General features: G+C 47.4%; 1 protein-coding gene across 1 annotated transcript in view; it reads right to left on the bottom strand.

Annotated features, from left to right (window-relative positions):
* The window catches only part of DDAH1 (dimethylarginine dimethylaminohydrolase 1), a 320,053-nt gene that overhangs the window by 279,523 nt on the left and 24,639 nt on the right, over positions 1-15,891 (bottom strand). The gene's annotated exons all lie outside the window — the stretch shown is intronic.

Below are 15,891 nucleotides of genomic sequence, written 5' to 3'. Positions count from 1 at the left end.
ATAATCCGATCGTGTGTGGGCTTCTCCGGACTTTCAGCAGACTTTTTCAGCCTCAAATCCGACGGACTTTAGATTTGAAACATGCTTCAAATCTTTACGTCGTAACTACGACGGACCCCGAAATCCGCTCGTCTGTGTGCTAGTCCGACGGACAAAAACCCATGCTAGGGCAGCTATTGGCTACTGGCTATGAACTTCCTTATTTTAGTCCGGTGTACGTCATCACGTACGAATCCGTCGGACTTGTGTGGTCGTGTGTAGGCAAGTCCGTTCGTTAGAAAGTCTGCTGCAAGTCCGCCGAAAGTCCGCAGGAAGTCTGTCGGACAGGCTGTCGGACTTTTGTAGACGAAAAGTCCGACCGTGTGTACGCGGCATTACTGTCCGTCTATCTCCTATTCTATTAGCTTTTAGACGATCCCTGAAAAGCCTCCTCTTCAGATAAGCCTATCCTACCCACACCTAACAACTGTATTTTCATTTTGTCCATCTGATCACCCCCCACAGCTACTAACCTTTGTTCCACTTGACCCTCCCTTTTAGATTGTAAGCTCTAACAAGCAGGGCCCTCTGATCCCTCCTGTATTGAATTGTATTGTAATTGTACTGTCTTCTCCAATGTTGTAAAGCAATGCGCAAACTGTTGGCGCTATATAAATCCTGTATGATAATAATAACTTCAGCTTGTTCAATTAAAGGGTAAGTTCACCTTTACAGAAAAATCTGTAAGGTGAACTTACACAGGACCCCCACCTCACCCCCCCCCCCAGTTCCGCTGACCTGCATGGCGGCGATCGCACGTTCTGAGCCTAGGGTTGCCCCCTGCCTGGGATTCACCCGGACAGTTCGGGCTTTGAATCATGTGTTCCGGTTTCAGTCCACCTGAAACCCAGACACAATATTCAGACAGGAATGTGGCTCAGAACAGGGCCCCATAGGAGGGTGAGGGGGCACTATGCACGCCACATTACTATTCTCTTTGGAGCTCCCAAAGTTGTCTCGGGTCTGTTACAATCCTATAGTTTATGCTAAAAAAATATATTTTGCTGTGTTCCGCTAAAGTGTTCGGGTTTGGCTTGAAGAAAAAGTGGCAACCCTATCTGAGCCCTGGTATAGCAGCCTTGCGGCTCCAGGGCTTAGAAATCCCCGGAGCTTAATCTCCTAAACGCTCCCCATCAGGCGGTACGGTTAGGAGCATTCTAATTGGTCAGCGCCACCACATGGGCAGCGCCGACCAATCAGAACCCGCGTGTCCCGTCCTCTCAGCGGGGAAGAAGAAGAGAGGAAGCTGAGAGGATTTCTAAGCCCTGGAGCCGTGAGGCGGCTATATCAAGGCTCAGGGCCATCTTTAATATTGAACGCTGGGCAAACATTTTCTTGGGCCCCCCTCCCCCATGCAATTTCGCTCTCCACCTGAATCTACAATAAATAGCAGCTAGACTCAAAATCAGTTTACTGAATCAGCTCAGGCAGTGATTGCGATTGATTGCCAAAGGTTACAGTGTATCATTACCACTCACTGACTGCTAGAGGTTACAGCACACATTATGGCTCACTTATTATTTTCTAGAGGTTACAGCACATGACTTCTGCCTGTTGTCGATTGGCTGCTAGAGATTACTGTACATCAATACTGCTCACTGATTGGTTGCTAGAGGTTACTGGATATCCTTACCACTCACCAATTGGTTGCTAGAGGTTACTGCACATTATTACTGCTTACTAATTGGTTGCTAGAGATTACTGCATATCCTTACCACTCAGTGATTGGTTGCAAGAGGTTAGTGCACATCGTTACTGCTCACTGATTGGTTGCTAAAGGTTACAGCACATCATCTCCTCACTGCCTGCACACCATGGACTGGAGAGGTGAGGGGACCCATCAATATACAGAAAACTCCAATGTAATGGGGATTGACATTGACCACTAATGTAATGGGGATTTACACTGACCACTAATGTAATAGGAGCATTCACAGGAACAACTAATGTAATAGGAGCATTCACAGGAACCACTAATGTAAGGGGGGATTTACACTGACCACCAATGTAAAGGGGACCTTCACACTGACCACTAGTGTGAATGAAAGGGCTGTAAACCAAGCCCCAATATAATGAGAAGATTTACACTGACCACCAATGTAACTGAGACAATTTAGCCTGCTTTCACATTTGTGTGTGTGTCGAGAACGCATGCAAAATCGCTTTCTTGACACCACAGAAACATGCTGCCCTTTAGGAGATACAAAGCAGTGCGACTAATTGTTAATGACACCCTCACACATCTGCTGAGATGTGCTTATTTACATGCAACACAATTCAGGGTGCTGTGGCACCATGTTATTTTGAAAAAGGGTTCCACCTCCAATTTGCTTTCCTTGCAGAACAGGCTAATGATAGGTTTAATGATCACAGTTGTAGGCAGAACTTTTAAGCAAGCACCTTTACCTCCCCAGTGGGCAGCATTCAACAGAAGTGATGGTGGATGTGACCTCAGGGGGGCATGATATACATATGAATGCCGCCTTTATTTACATATCAATGCAGCCGTTCCACGGCTAGTTACATATTAATGCGGCCACTATTTACATATCAATGCAGGTTATTAACATTTAAACACAGGGTCTGCAGGTGGGTCATACAAAAAGAACAGGAGGGCGCACCGACCTTGTGCATTTCCAAAGAAAAAATTTATTCGTAAAGTAACAAGAAATATACTCACAAACGAGTTTTCAAGGCTTATCAATACTCCGGCAAAAGCAGGCAGTATCTCTAGACGCCTACAGCCTGAACCAGATGTTTGGAGAAACCAGATGGCATCACAAGTGGCTTACGCGTTACGAGGGCGAACCCTCTTCCTCAGAGCCATAGCGATCGTGTCACGGAGCCGCAGAACGGCTTGTAAACAAGGCATTTCCCTGTTCTGCCTTGTGACATGACAGAGATCACTGCTCCCTGTTATCGGCAGCAGTGATCGCTGTCATGTGAGTTGAAGCCCATCCCCCCACAGTTAGAATCACTCCCTAGGACACACTTAACCCTTGATCGCCCCCTAGTGGTTAACCCCTTCCCTGCCAGTGTGATTTACACAGTAATCAGTACATTTTTACAGCTCTGATCGCTGTATAAATGACAATGGTCCCAAAATAATGTCAAAAGTGTCCGATGTGTCACGATAAAAATTGCAGATCACCACCATTACTAATAAAAAAAATATATATATAATAAAAATGCCATAAACTATCCCCTATTTTGTAGACACTATAACTTTTGCGCTAACCAATTAAATATATGCTTATTGAGATTTTTTTTTACCAAAAATACGTAGAAGAATACATATCGGCCTAAAATGAGGGAAAAAATGTGTTTATATATTTATCATAGCAAAAAGTAAAAAATATTGCTTTTTTTCAAAATTGTTGCTCTTTTTTTGTTTATAGTGCAAAAAATAAAAACCGCAGAGGTGATTAAATACCACCAAAAGAAAGCTTTATTTGTGGGGAAAAAAAAGGACATCAATTTTATTTGGGTGCAACCTCGCACGACCGCGCAATTGTCAGTTAAAGCGACGCAGTGCCGAATCGCAAAAAGTGCTCTGGTCAGGGAGGGGGTAAAATCTTCCGGGGCTGAAGCGGTTAAACCGAAGGTACAATTGAGCTTTAAAATCTCAGCAATTATGTCTAATGCCTCACCATCCCCTCAAGTGCCACCTACGCTTGTACACAATGAAACAAATAGGAATTGTATCATTAGGTAGACAGGGATTTACAAGCACGTGGTGAAAGAGTTACTTGGCAGCTGTTTACACTGAGGCCTGACTGAAGAATGAGGAAAACTTGAAGCATTATACATGAAAAGGAAGTTTACTTTTTGTCATTCAGGAACCTTCCACACTCGACACAGCGAGCTGCTATATTTGGTCCCCTGATCGATATTTGGATAAATAATAGCACTTTTATGTAACAGACTATTCAATCTGCAAAGCCAATAAGACGCAGCGATCTCCTACACATTACAAGGCCTGTCTGCAGCTAAGTCTGTTTCTTATTAGCCAGGAAACTGTACAAAGAATCCTTCTCTGCTTGGCCTGATACATTCCTAGGAGCTGACGCATGTCCCAGCCAGAAGCCCTTACTTCCTAGGACAGGAGGCATTCCCACGGAAATGCTGGCCACCTACAGGCCTCAAATAAAGATTGCATTCATTCTCTGTGTTAAACTTTCTGCTGCCACCAAAGCAGTAAAATGACAAAAATGACCTTCACCTCACATACATGGGTATACTGTCTGTGTCTTCCAGGGACAGCCCCATGTTTTTAAACTCTGTCCTTCAAAATTCTAGGCTTTTCAGTATTGAGCATGTGCTCCGTTCAAGACAAACTTGAACTCCCTGTTTCTTTTTCTATCCCCTCTTACTAGGGTTGCACCGATACCATACCGATACTAGGCCTTGGCACGGGTATCGGTACTCGTGCAAATGCGCCAAAACTCGAAACCGATACCTTCTGGTTCGGTTCTTTCAGCTGTCAGCAGGATTTCTCCGCTAACAGCTGAAATGAAAAGAATGCTGGCAGTTATTGGTTGTTCAGGAGCGGGACCACCGCGTCCTTAACAACCAATGATATTTCATCTGTCCGCAGGATTCCCCTCCCCGCTGCCTCCTCCCCTCCCGTCAGCTGTCACCCTCCTGTCCTGAAGGACAGAGAGAGCAGGGCCATCTAAGTGCAGTATGACCGCAATTTATTGTGTAAAAGATAAGAAATAAACTCGCAAGGTTAAAAACAATTCCAGCATAAATGATGAATGTGGTGTTCATCTGCTCTACTCTTGGGTGGTAACCGCTGGTGTGTTGGGGGCCAGAGGTTTAGAGGCGCTGGTGGCTCCCAGCACTTCTTGGTAAACTTGAAGACACTCAGATGCACTGATGATGTCACTTCTGGCTCAGTGCCCCCGAGCGTCTCTGAGTTTACCAGGAAGCGCTGGGAGCCACTGGGGGGGGGGGGCTTGGCCTGGTCAGAGTCCAGGCTGAGGTTGCCACTCTATCCACCTCCATAGGATTCCTTAGATGTGAGGCATCCGAGATCACCCCTTTCCTCTTTGAGCCCCCGGACCTCTGGCCACCAACATACCAGCGGCTACCACCCGAGAGTACAGAGGATGAACATCACATTCATCATTTATGCTGGAATTGTTTTTAACCTCATGAGTGTATTTCTTACCTTTTATACATCAAATTGCGGTCATACTTCACTAAGATGGCGCTGCTCTCTCTATCCTTTGTGTTCTCAGAGTCCTTTCTAGCTTCCCCATCATGCCCTCACTTACCCTCCTACTCCCCCCCCCACCCTGCCCTCACTTACCCTCTCTTGTTCCCCCCTATCCTGTCCTCACTTACCCTCTCTTGTTCCCCCCTATCCTGTCCCCACTTACCCCCCTACTCCTCCCCACCCAGCCTCAACTAACTCCGTAACTCCCCCCCACCTTCCAATCCACCCCTCTACCCACTCTTCCTAAGCAATAGGTATCGGTAATTAGTGCTTAAAAAAAAGTATCAGTACTCTTACTCTGTGTTAAAAAAAATGGTATTGGTGCATCCCTACCTCTTACCCAGTTCCCTGGGATAAAGCGGAGTTCCACCCAAAAGTGGAACTTCCGCTTATTCGTCTCCCCCCCCCCTCCGGTACCACATTTGGCACATTTCAGGGAGGAGGGAGGAACGGGGACCTGTTTTTGACAGGTCCCCTTCCCCACTTCTGGAGACGGTGCTGCGGCAAGGCTCTGCCTCCTTCCTCCTTCGCTGGGCCAATTAGAAAGTGCGGCGCCCTTCGCCCATGCACAGTAGGGAACCGGCTTTGAAGCTGGAAGGCTTCACTGCCAGGTTCCCTTACCGGCAATTGCGGCGGTTGCACCCCGACAGCTGATCCGAAGATCGGCTGGGGTGCCAACATTGCGGGCTCCCTGGACAGGTAAGTGTCCATATATCAAAAGTCAGCAGCTGCAGTATTTGTAGCTGCTGACTTTTAAATTTTCGTGTGGTGGGCGGACCTCCGCTTTAAGGCTCTTGCACACAGGCTGGCTGAGCACATTCAGTGTAATTGCTGGCATATTACCTCTACCCAGACAGTCCAGCATGCAGTCTGTCATTGACATAAATGGATGTGAGTTGCTGTATTTGTGTATACAACGGTGCTATTGTAAACACAAGTACAGCATACAGGGGTATGGTAAAAAGTGAACATTTTGTTTTTTGCATTCACTCATACATTGTTTTTGTGTTCACAATTTTCTATTTCTTTGCATACATCCTTACGCAGTACTTGTGTTTACGATAGCAATACTGTATACATGAGTGCAGCAGCGCACAGCCATTCATGTCAATGACAGGCTGTACGCTGCACCTGGGAAATGCGCCGGCAATGACCCTGAATGGGCTCAGCCGGCCCGTGTGCAAGAGCCCTTATCCTCAAAAAACATGTTCATATATCCAGCGAATCCAGTTTAGTCCCACTGCACCACTGCGCCAATCCGCCATCGCACAGTTGAATGTTGAATGGGCTGAATTGCACTGGATAGCAGCAAAAGTAGTGCATGCACTACTTTAAAAAATACACTGCAATCGGATCGCATGGGACGCATGGGATCTGGTGCACGTAAACGCACTGTGTTTGCGACCTGCATTTGTGGTGTTGTTAACTTAACATTGACACCCGCAGAAGTCAGTTTTGAATGAGGTGCAGGAAACGCTCACAGAACGTGGGTTTCCCGCACCGCATTCTGGTGTGAATGGGCACTTGGAGCATATTTTACGCACGTAAATGTGCAAACACATGCGTAACTGTGCATGAACACGAGTATATGTGCGCAATCTTATTCTAGTGGCCAGAATAAATTAATATGCTGACCAGTAAAATGTGTTTACATTCAACGCCATACACCTGTAAATGCGCATAAACACACTTAATTACATGCCAAAATTTGCATTTTTACGTATCTCCTGACAGAAAGATCCAGCTTAGATAGGAGTATTTAATAAGTCCATGTGCATGAAGCCTTACTGTACTAGTGAGACGTAAAAGTGATTGTAAAGTCTTGTTTTTTTAAAAAATAAATAAATAACAAACATGTCATACTTAACTCCTCTGTGTAATGGTTTTGCACAGGGCAGCCCAGATCCTCCTCTTCTCGGGTCCCTCTTCGCTGCTCCTGGCCCCTCCCTCCTGTCGAGTGCCCCCACAGCAAGCAGCTTGCTATGGGGCACCCGAGCCGAGTCACAGCTCCATGTGTCCATTCAGACACGGAGCCCCAACACGGCCCCGCCCCCTCTCTTCCCTGATTGGCTAACTGAATTTGATTGACAGCTGTGGGAGCCAATAGCGCAGCTGCTGTATCTCAGCCAATCAGGAGGAGAGTCCCGGACGGCTAAGACACTCGTGGACATCGCTGGAGAGAGACGGGGCTCAGGTAAGTAATTAGGGGGTGCTGGGGAGGCTGCTACACACAGAAGGTTTTTTATCTTAAAGCATAGAGTGCATTAAGATAAAAAAAACTTCTGCCTTTACAACTCCTTTAAAGCAGAACAATGGCAACTCTTTTTTTTTTTCATTGTGAGCAGAGCAAGAGAGGGTTATATATATTTTTTTCGTCATCTGTATCCCATTGTGGAGATTTCCCTTAACTTCCGGTCCCATAGTAAAACAGGAAGTGAGAGGAAATCCCTGCAAATAAGAGACTTCCTTGGGGATCCCCAGGACACCAGAACTAGCGTCCCCATTGCAAGATTTCCCCTCTATTGCTTTTCTGGGGACAACCTAAAATTTGAGATTTTCTTTTACTTTCACTTTCAATGATAATGGTAAACAGGACAAATAGGGAGGTGGTATCTCCTTAACGGGGGGGCATAGACAGCTATAAAAACTGACAGGAGTTCTAATCCCTTTCCACTCTATCCAAAACTAAAAAAAAAAAAAAAGTTTTGCCTTTAGTTCTACTTTAATATTTGGGATATTTCCCTTTCACTTTCAGTGATAATGGCCAAAAGGACAAATAGACGTTTAATCTCCCTAAAGGGGACACAGACAGCAATAAAAACCTGACAGGGGTTCTAATCCTTCTCCTCCCTATCCAATACTAAAAAGAAGCTACACATTAAAGTTTATCTAAAGACTTTATAGGGGTTTTGCTGGGGAGATTCGCCCTCTCTATTTCTCTTGGTGACTACTGACTCCATGACAGGAAGGGAGGAAAAATAGGATTTTTTATTACAGCTTACCTGTAAAATCCTTTTCTTTCGACGGACATCACGGGACACAGAGCCACAGTAATTACTGATGAGTTATAGGGTATCACTAGGTATTGGACACTGGTCACACCCTAATCAGGAAGTTCAACCCCCTATATAACCCCTCCCCTTCCAGGGATACCTCAGTTTTGTAGCAAAGCAGTATAGGTGTATTAGAAGAGGGGCGGGACCTCTGTGTCCCGTGATGTCCGTCGAAAGAAAAGGATTTTACAGGTAAGCTGTAATAAAAAATCCTATTTTCTTTTCTCGGACATCACGGGACACAGAGCCACAGTAATTACTGATGGGATGTCCCAAAGCAATGCCAACTGAGGGGGGGGAATCACAACCAAGTAGGGTGCTATCAGACCTGAGGACCTTGTACCGCTGTCTGCAGCACACTACGCCCAAAGGCGATATCCTCATGCCTTCTCACATCCACCTGATAGAATCTGGTGAATGTATGAACTGAAGACCAGGTTGCGGCCTTGCAGATCTGAGCCATAGAGGCCCGGTGATGCACTGCCCAAGAAGCACCAATAGCCCTTGTGGAATGTGCCTTGATCTGAAACGGGGGAACCTTCCGTTTCAAACCGTAAGCTTGAATAATCAACTGTCGAATCCATTTAGAAATGGTCGCTTTTGACGCTGCCTGTCCTCTATTGGGACCCTCCGGCAGCACGAACAAGACATCCGTCTTGCGAATCTGAGCAGTTGCCTCCAGATAGGTCTTGACTGCTCTTACTACATCCAAAGAATGTAATGACCTTTCTTCCGAAGAACAAGGTTCTGGAAAAAAGGAAGGTAGCACAATGTCTTGGTTTAGATGAAAATCTGAAACCACCTTCGGTAAAAAAACTAGGATGAGGGCGCAGTACCACTCTATCCTTGTGTATAATCAAGTAAGGCTCTTTACAGGGAAGAGCTGCTATTTCTGATACTCTTCTAGCAGAAGAGATAGCTACCAGGAAAATTAGTTTCCTCGTCAGTAAGACCAAAGGAATCTGACGTATTGGTTCAAAAGGTTGTTTTTGTAACACCGATAGAACCAAGTTCAAGTCCCAGGGGTTTAGGGGCGCCTTAACCGGAGGATTAAGACGCATCACCCCCTGTATAAAGTTTCGGATCAGAGAATGCGAAGCAAGCGGCCGTTGAAACAACACTGATAAGGCCGACACCTGGCCCTTGATGGTACTCAAGGCCAGCTTCATCTCTAATCCTAATTGTAGAAAATCCAGATTTCTACCTATGACATATTTCCTGGGATGCCAACCCCTGGATTCACACCAGGATACATAAGCTTTCCAGACACTATGATAAATCATTCTGGAAGCTGGCTTCCTTGCCTTGATCAAGGTAGATATGACAGGACCTGAAAGCCCACGATTTTTCAGAACGTGGGATTCAATAGCCCACCGGTCAAATCTAGCATTTGTGAGGCAGGCTGGAACACCGGACCTTGAGCTAACAGGTCTGGGTGTATCGGTAGGGTCCACCGGGAACCCACCATCATCCCTGCTATTTCTGCTTATCAGGTTCTTCTGGACCAAACGGGGGCCACCAGAAGTGCCGACTTCCCTTCTTGCCTGAGTCTGCGAAGGAGCCGTGGCAGTAGCAGAATGGGAGGGAATGCATAAATCGGTGAGAGCCGATGCCACGGAATCACCAACGCATCCGTCCTGCCTGCAAGAGGATCCCAGGCAACCGGTAGGAAGGATTTCCCCTTCTGTAGGTTTTCGGGTATGAGCCATCAACTGAGGCTCTGACGCATCGCATGCGATAGGTGCATTGGAAAGTTTAATGTCTGCACCTTCCTGTTCCAGGTCAACAGAATACTGTGTTACAACAGTTCTGCTTGGAACTGCGCATAGGGAACTGCTTCGAATGAAGCCACCATCTTCCCCTGCAGCCTTATACAAAGGCGGACAGAAAGACCCTTCTTGGCCCTGACTGTCAGAATCAGCTCCCTTAGAGCAGTGATCTTTGCCTGCAGACACTTCAGTTAAGCAGGAAAACTGGGCACATATAGGCCTCTCTGATGCCTATTGATATCAGAAATTCTCCTCCCTGCAGGACGGAGATTACTGTCTGAATTGATTCCAAACGAAAGGACTGCATCCTTGGGAATCGTTTCAGATCTCTCAAATCCAAAATGGGTCTGTCGTCCCCATTTGGTTTTCGAACCATAGAAAGATTGGAACAAAGTCTCAATCCTTGATCCTTTGTGGGAACCCCCACAATGACCTCTTGCGACAAAAGTCGCTTTATCGCTAGAAGGAGCGACTGCTTCTCTTCTGGCTTTCTGGGAACACCTGATCTGAGGAAACGAGGAGAGGGACATTCTTGGAACTTAAGTCTGTACCCTAAGGTTACCGTGGAGATCACCCATCTGTCCTGGAAGTCCTTCTGCCAGGGCCCTGAGAGCTGCAGCAGTCTTTCCCCCCACTCGAGCAAGCGGGGCGCCCCTTCATGAAGAGGTCTTAGTGTCTTGCTTAGAAGACCTTTTCCCCCAGGATTTCTTGTGTCCCTGGGGTTGACTCTTGTTTCTTGCCCCATACGGAGGAGACCCTCGTGACTGCCTGGAGGCTGATGCCCCTGGCGCTGGGGAAAGAGTCCGTTTAAAAGAGGGACGCTTACTCTTCTTCTTATCAGGTAAGAGAGTGCTTTTCCCACAGGAGATCATCTTGATATAATTATCCAAGTCCTCTCCAAACAACCTTTCACCACGGAAGGGAAACCCAGCCAGTAGCTTCTTACATGGTGCTTCGGCTGACCAATTTTTCAACCATAAGATTCTACGTATATGCACCAACCCAAGCAAGAGGCGAGAGGTTTGCACGATAGAATCTCTAATGGCATCAACAGCATAACATAAAGCCGCAGGAAGGTTAGCAAACCCCTGGGCCTGCTGTTCAGGTAATACTTTGATGACCTGTTTAACATGGTCTCTTAAGTATTGACAGACTCCAATCGCTGCTACTGCAGGTTGGGCCACTGATCCTGCTAAAGAGAACACATCTTTCAATAAGAAGTCCATCTTTTTATCCACAGGATCTTTGAGCATCTGAGCGTTGTCTACAGGACAAGTCAGATTACTATTTACAGAGGAAATGGCCGCATCAATGGCCGGTATTCCCCACCTCTTAATAAACTTTTCTTCCATAGGATAAAGTGTAGAAAACTTTTTTGGCGGAAGAAATCGCTTATCTGGGTGATCCCACTCAGAATAAAGCAGCTTTTCAAGTAAATTATGAACAGGAAAAGCATGTGCTGCTTGGAAAGGTTTCAGTGACCCCAAAGCAGAAGAGGTTTCTGTAGTAGTTTCAGGTAGGGACAACTTAAATGTGGAGCGGACCAAACCAGTGAGGATCTGCACTAAGACTTTCTCCTCTTGGGAAGTCGCAGAGGGTCGCTCTCCACCTGAATCCTCCGAAGAGGAATCATCTGTCCCATCCCGATCCTCTGAAAGGGATTCATCTCCTTTATCCCAGAGCTCCTCTGACTGAGGGTCTTGGGAAGCAGAGGAAGGCCTTGTGCGTTTTCTTTCACTGCGTGAAGATGTAATCGCGGCCATTAGCTTTTTCTCTAATCCAGAAATGGTTGAGGAAAAAACTTCTTGTGTAATGTACACAGGGGCTGAAGTGCCGGCAGCAGATGTAGCCCCTAACCCCAATGGCTCTCCCTGTCCAGCTGCCCCTGGTCCCTCAGGAGGGGATGGTGTAGCAGACAGGGGGTCCTCAGAACCTGAACGAGACCCCCTAGTGCCTCTGGTTCTTGGGGTGCTTGAACCTCTTCTACCCATAGTGCAAAGCAACAAGGTGTGAGGTATCAAAAGCGAACACTGACTGCTGAGCGATGTAGTCTGGCTAAAAGCCTTGCTACCAAATGCCCAGTCCGGTGTTCTTTAGTAAATGCAGCCTAGGGGAATGCCTGTGTCCCACCTTACATGCGACTGTCAGCTCTGTGTCTCTCCAAAGCTCAGAGCACCTGTACAGTGTGCTTTAAATGGCCATGCTTTCTGGCACTGTGGGCGTCTGGGCACGCTGACGCTGTGCTGACGCCCCGCCCCCCCTTCCCCCCCCTCGTTTTTGAAAAACGAGCGCTTCCCGCGCGAGCCGACCCTTTCTGACAAGCCTGAAGGGAGGCTGGGGTTGGGGGAATAAGGAGGAGGCCGGCAGTGATGGGCCCTGCATCGCAATGCGGCTTCGGTGGCGGCGGCGGCAGCGGCTGTGACAGTGCGGTCTCACCCGCCTTACAGCATACCTGAGCCTTTCCCTAGCCTGGGGGGACCATCCCAGCAGAGAAAACCCCCCACCATCTACCTTTGGAGCTGGAGGAAGAGCTAATGCAGCAGACGCTGAGACAGATCAAACATGAAAAGGTTTGTGCTCTTGGCAGCCCCCGGTGGTCACAATAGGCACAGCATGCATTCACCTTAAAGGAGAAAAGCCACTAGAATTAAAATTCTGTGGAATCTCCTCTTACCTTATCCAGGCCGCAGGGTTCAGTTTACACAGACCCAGCCTTCGCCTCTCACGGTGGGCTCCGTTTGTGGAAAAACCGTCAGAGACTGGGGCCCCCATCAGTAGGGGGATCCTTCAGTTCTGGGCCTGTAAAGCACCTCGCCAGAAATTAGGAAGTTTAAAGCCATTTTCTGATCCGCGGGTCCAGCTCTCTAAAAAGAGAAGCGTTACATTTAAAACCTCGTTTCTTCGGACACGAGGCCCGGGTACCATCCAATTCGGCCATGAAAAGACACTTTGAATGGATCCGGTCGCCTGGCTTGCCCCAGTATAGGATCTTAGAATATTCCTTTTGGAGCTTCAGCACAGGACATCTTTACACGTCCAACACCTAAGACACTGGTGTAAAAACTGAGGTATCCCTGGAAGGGGAGGGGTTATATAGGGGGTTGAACTTCCTGATTAGGGTGTGACCAGTGTCCAATACCTAGTGATACCCTATAACCCATCAGTAATTACTGTGGCTCTGTGTCCCGTGATGTCCGAGAAAAGAAATCAAACATTTTACAGCTGTCACTAGAACATGAATAGAGAGGAAATCTTATAATATGGGGATCTGCTTCTGGTGACAACAAGGTGGGACTTTCCCTCACATTGCGGAGATGTCCTACTTCCTTTAGTGTCTCTGGGATAGGAAGATAAGGTTAATCTCCCCTTTTGGGTCACAGACAGCCAGAAAAAAACTGACATCGCTAGTCTTCAGGTGGGTCACCAGAAGTCAGGTTTGAATAACTGGTGGAAGCCTCTTTATGATTTTTTAACAGGTTCTATTAAAATTTAAGCTAATTATTTTTCCAGTATTTTCCAGTTCTCTGCTGCCAAAATGTTTGGAGGCCAAAAAGATCAGTGGAATTTGATCGGCAGGTTGACGCAGAAGCACCTGGGATGGAAACAGCTCCCAGTCAGGTACACAGTGGAAAACTGCCAGAGGGTCCTGAGGTCAAACCAGAGTGAGGTCAAGTGCTTCAAAGGTCAGGGCAGGCAGCACACAGCCATAAACTGCAGCAACCATTCAAAGCATCAAGGCAGGTGGAAAGCAATGACACGCTTTAGACACCAGCAGGGTCAAAGACAGCACAATCATCCCAAGAACGTGAGGACGACCATGGCTTTCGTGCAAAGCAGCGTAGAAGCTCACATCACCTGTTTCCTGCACAAACGTAGGCATCCATTTCAAGGACCAACAAACTGGTTATTGGCCAGCTTGTGACAACTCTGACAACTTAAAACATATACATAACATTTGTGAGGACTAAGACAGTGAAATGAGAAAACATAATATGTTATGTGCAGTCTTCCAGCGCCACCAATCAGAAATCATCGCTCAAAGTCCAACGCTAGCAAAACTTTTGTAGGACAGATCATTAGCTTGACATGTGAAGGACCTAATCCACTGTCATTTAAGCCACCCGTTGAACATAATATCTAACCCCTCCAAATCCCCTCACAAATGATGTGACAAGATTTTGGAGTAAATGGCCTTGACGGCCTTTTATTAACAATTACCATACAATTAAATAAATAACCTTATTAAATAACTCTTACAACTTTTATGTACTTTTGGGGTCTTCGAGGGAAACACACACCACTGGTCACTGCAATAAACTTCTTTAACTTTAGGCCTCCAGTCGCAAACCCCCGGACCCAGAGACGGTACTCAACTTCGCAGTGACCTACCTTTTACCCCTTCCTGGTTAACACCTTGTTAACCAGAAGGTACCTGATAACCCCATACAACAGATGGGTACCAACCATTTTAACCCCATACAACAGATGGGTACCAACCATTTTAACCCCATCCCACAGATGGGTACCAACCATGTTAACCCCCATCCACAGATGGGTACCAACCATGTTAACCTCCATCCACAGATGGTACCAACCATGTTAACCCCCATCCACAGATGGTACCAACCATGTTAACCCCATACCATAAATGGGTACCAACCATGTTATATATGCATATAACATCCATATTCTCCTCCTCCAAAGACCCAACCACTGTACGGGCTGTCCCTACAGCCCCTATCATAATTAACCATACTCGGGAGGGTGGGTGGGAATCTTCTTCTCCGCCGCTCACCGGTGACGTCACTCCCCCTCCTTCCTCCTAGCTTACTAGCCCGAGTGCCTCCCCCGCTCTGGCCACTCCCCCTTTCTTAAAGGGGACACATTTTTCTCCCAAAAAGCATGACTGTGCTGTCCACACCTGTCATGCCGTCCCTACGCCAATCCTTTTTCTCTCCTTCTGCTCCGGGACTCTCTTTTCATGAATAAACTTTGGGAGTTTACCCGACAAACACTGGCAACTGGCACGGGACCCAAAAGCAAGTTGAGATCACTGGCGTAGCGGGGTCTACAAACTCTGGTTGCAGAGAACAGAACTTGTATCAATGCAGAATCCAGTAATTCACAACAGACCCAGTGGGAAGGAGCCTGACCAGGAACACTCAGGGCAAGTAACAGCAACACGTAGCAGAGCAGGTCTCAGATGTGCCAACAGTGTTTGTCTTGAAGAGTGTAATGCGACCTGGCCAGTCCAGACCCAATGGAGAGGGCTCTGGGTAGGATGGAGAGTCCCTATCCTTTCCCGACTTGTCGAGAACCTCCTCCTGCCGCTAATCCCTGACCCTATCTAACAGATGACCTGTCCCTACACTACATACACGTAAAATGCGCACCAAGCCTGGGAGCCAGGACCTTAAAGTGTAGCTCCACCCAAAAGGGGAAGCTCCGTTTGTTAGTACTCTCCCCCTTCCACTGCCATATTTGGCAGTTTTTGGGGGGGAGGGGGGAGGTGGGAGCGGGTACCTGGTTCTGACAGGTACCCGCTCCCGCTTCCTGGTAAGATCGCCACACGGCAACCTATGTCATGTCCGGCCCCTCCTCCTTCCCCCCGCTGCCTTCTGGGACCTGAGCATGTCCCAGAAGACAGCAGGACCATTCAGAAAGCGCAGCGCGACTCGCGCATGTGCAGTAAGAAACTGGCAGTGAAGCCTGAAGGCTTCACTGCCGGTTTCCCTAACTTGCAATGCCGGCGCCTGCACCCAAAGCCGATGGACGAATCGGCTTGGGGTAAGTGTCCTTATATTAA

This window comes from Aquarana catesbeiana, linkage group LG07 (assembly GCF_042186555.1).
Source record: "Aquarana catesbeiana isolate 2022-GZ linkage group LG07, ASM4218655v1, whole genome shotgun sequence".
Classification (NCBI taxonomy): domain Eukaryota; kingdom Metazoa; phylum Chordata; class Amphibia; order Anura; family Ranidae; genus Aquarana; species Aquarana catesbeiana.
This window is presented reverse-complemented; position numbering and strand designations above follow the sequence as displayed.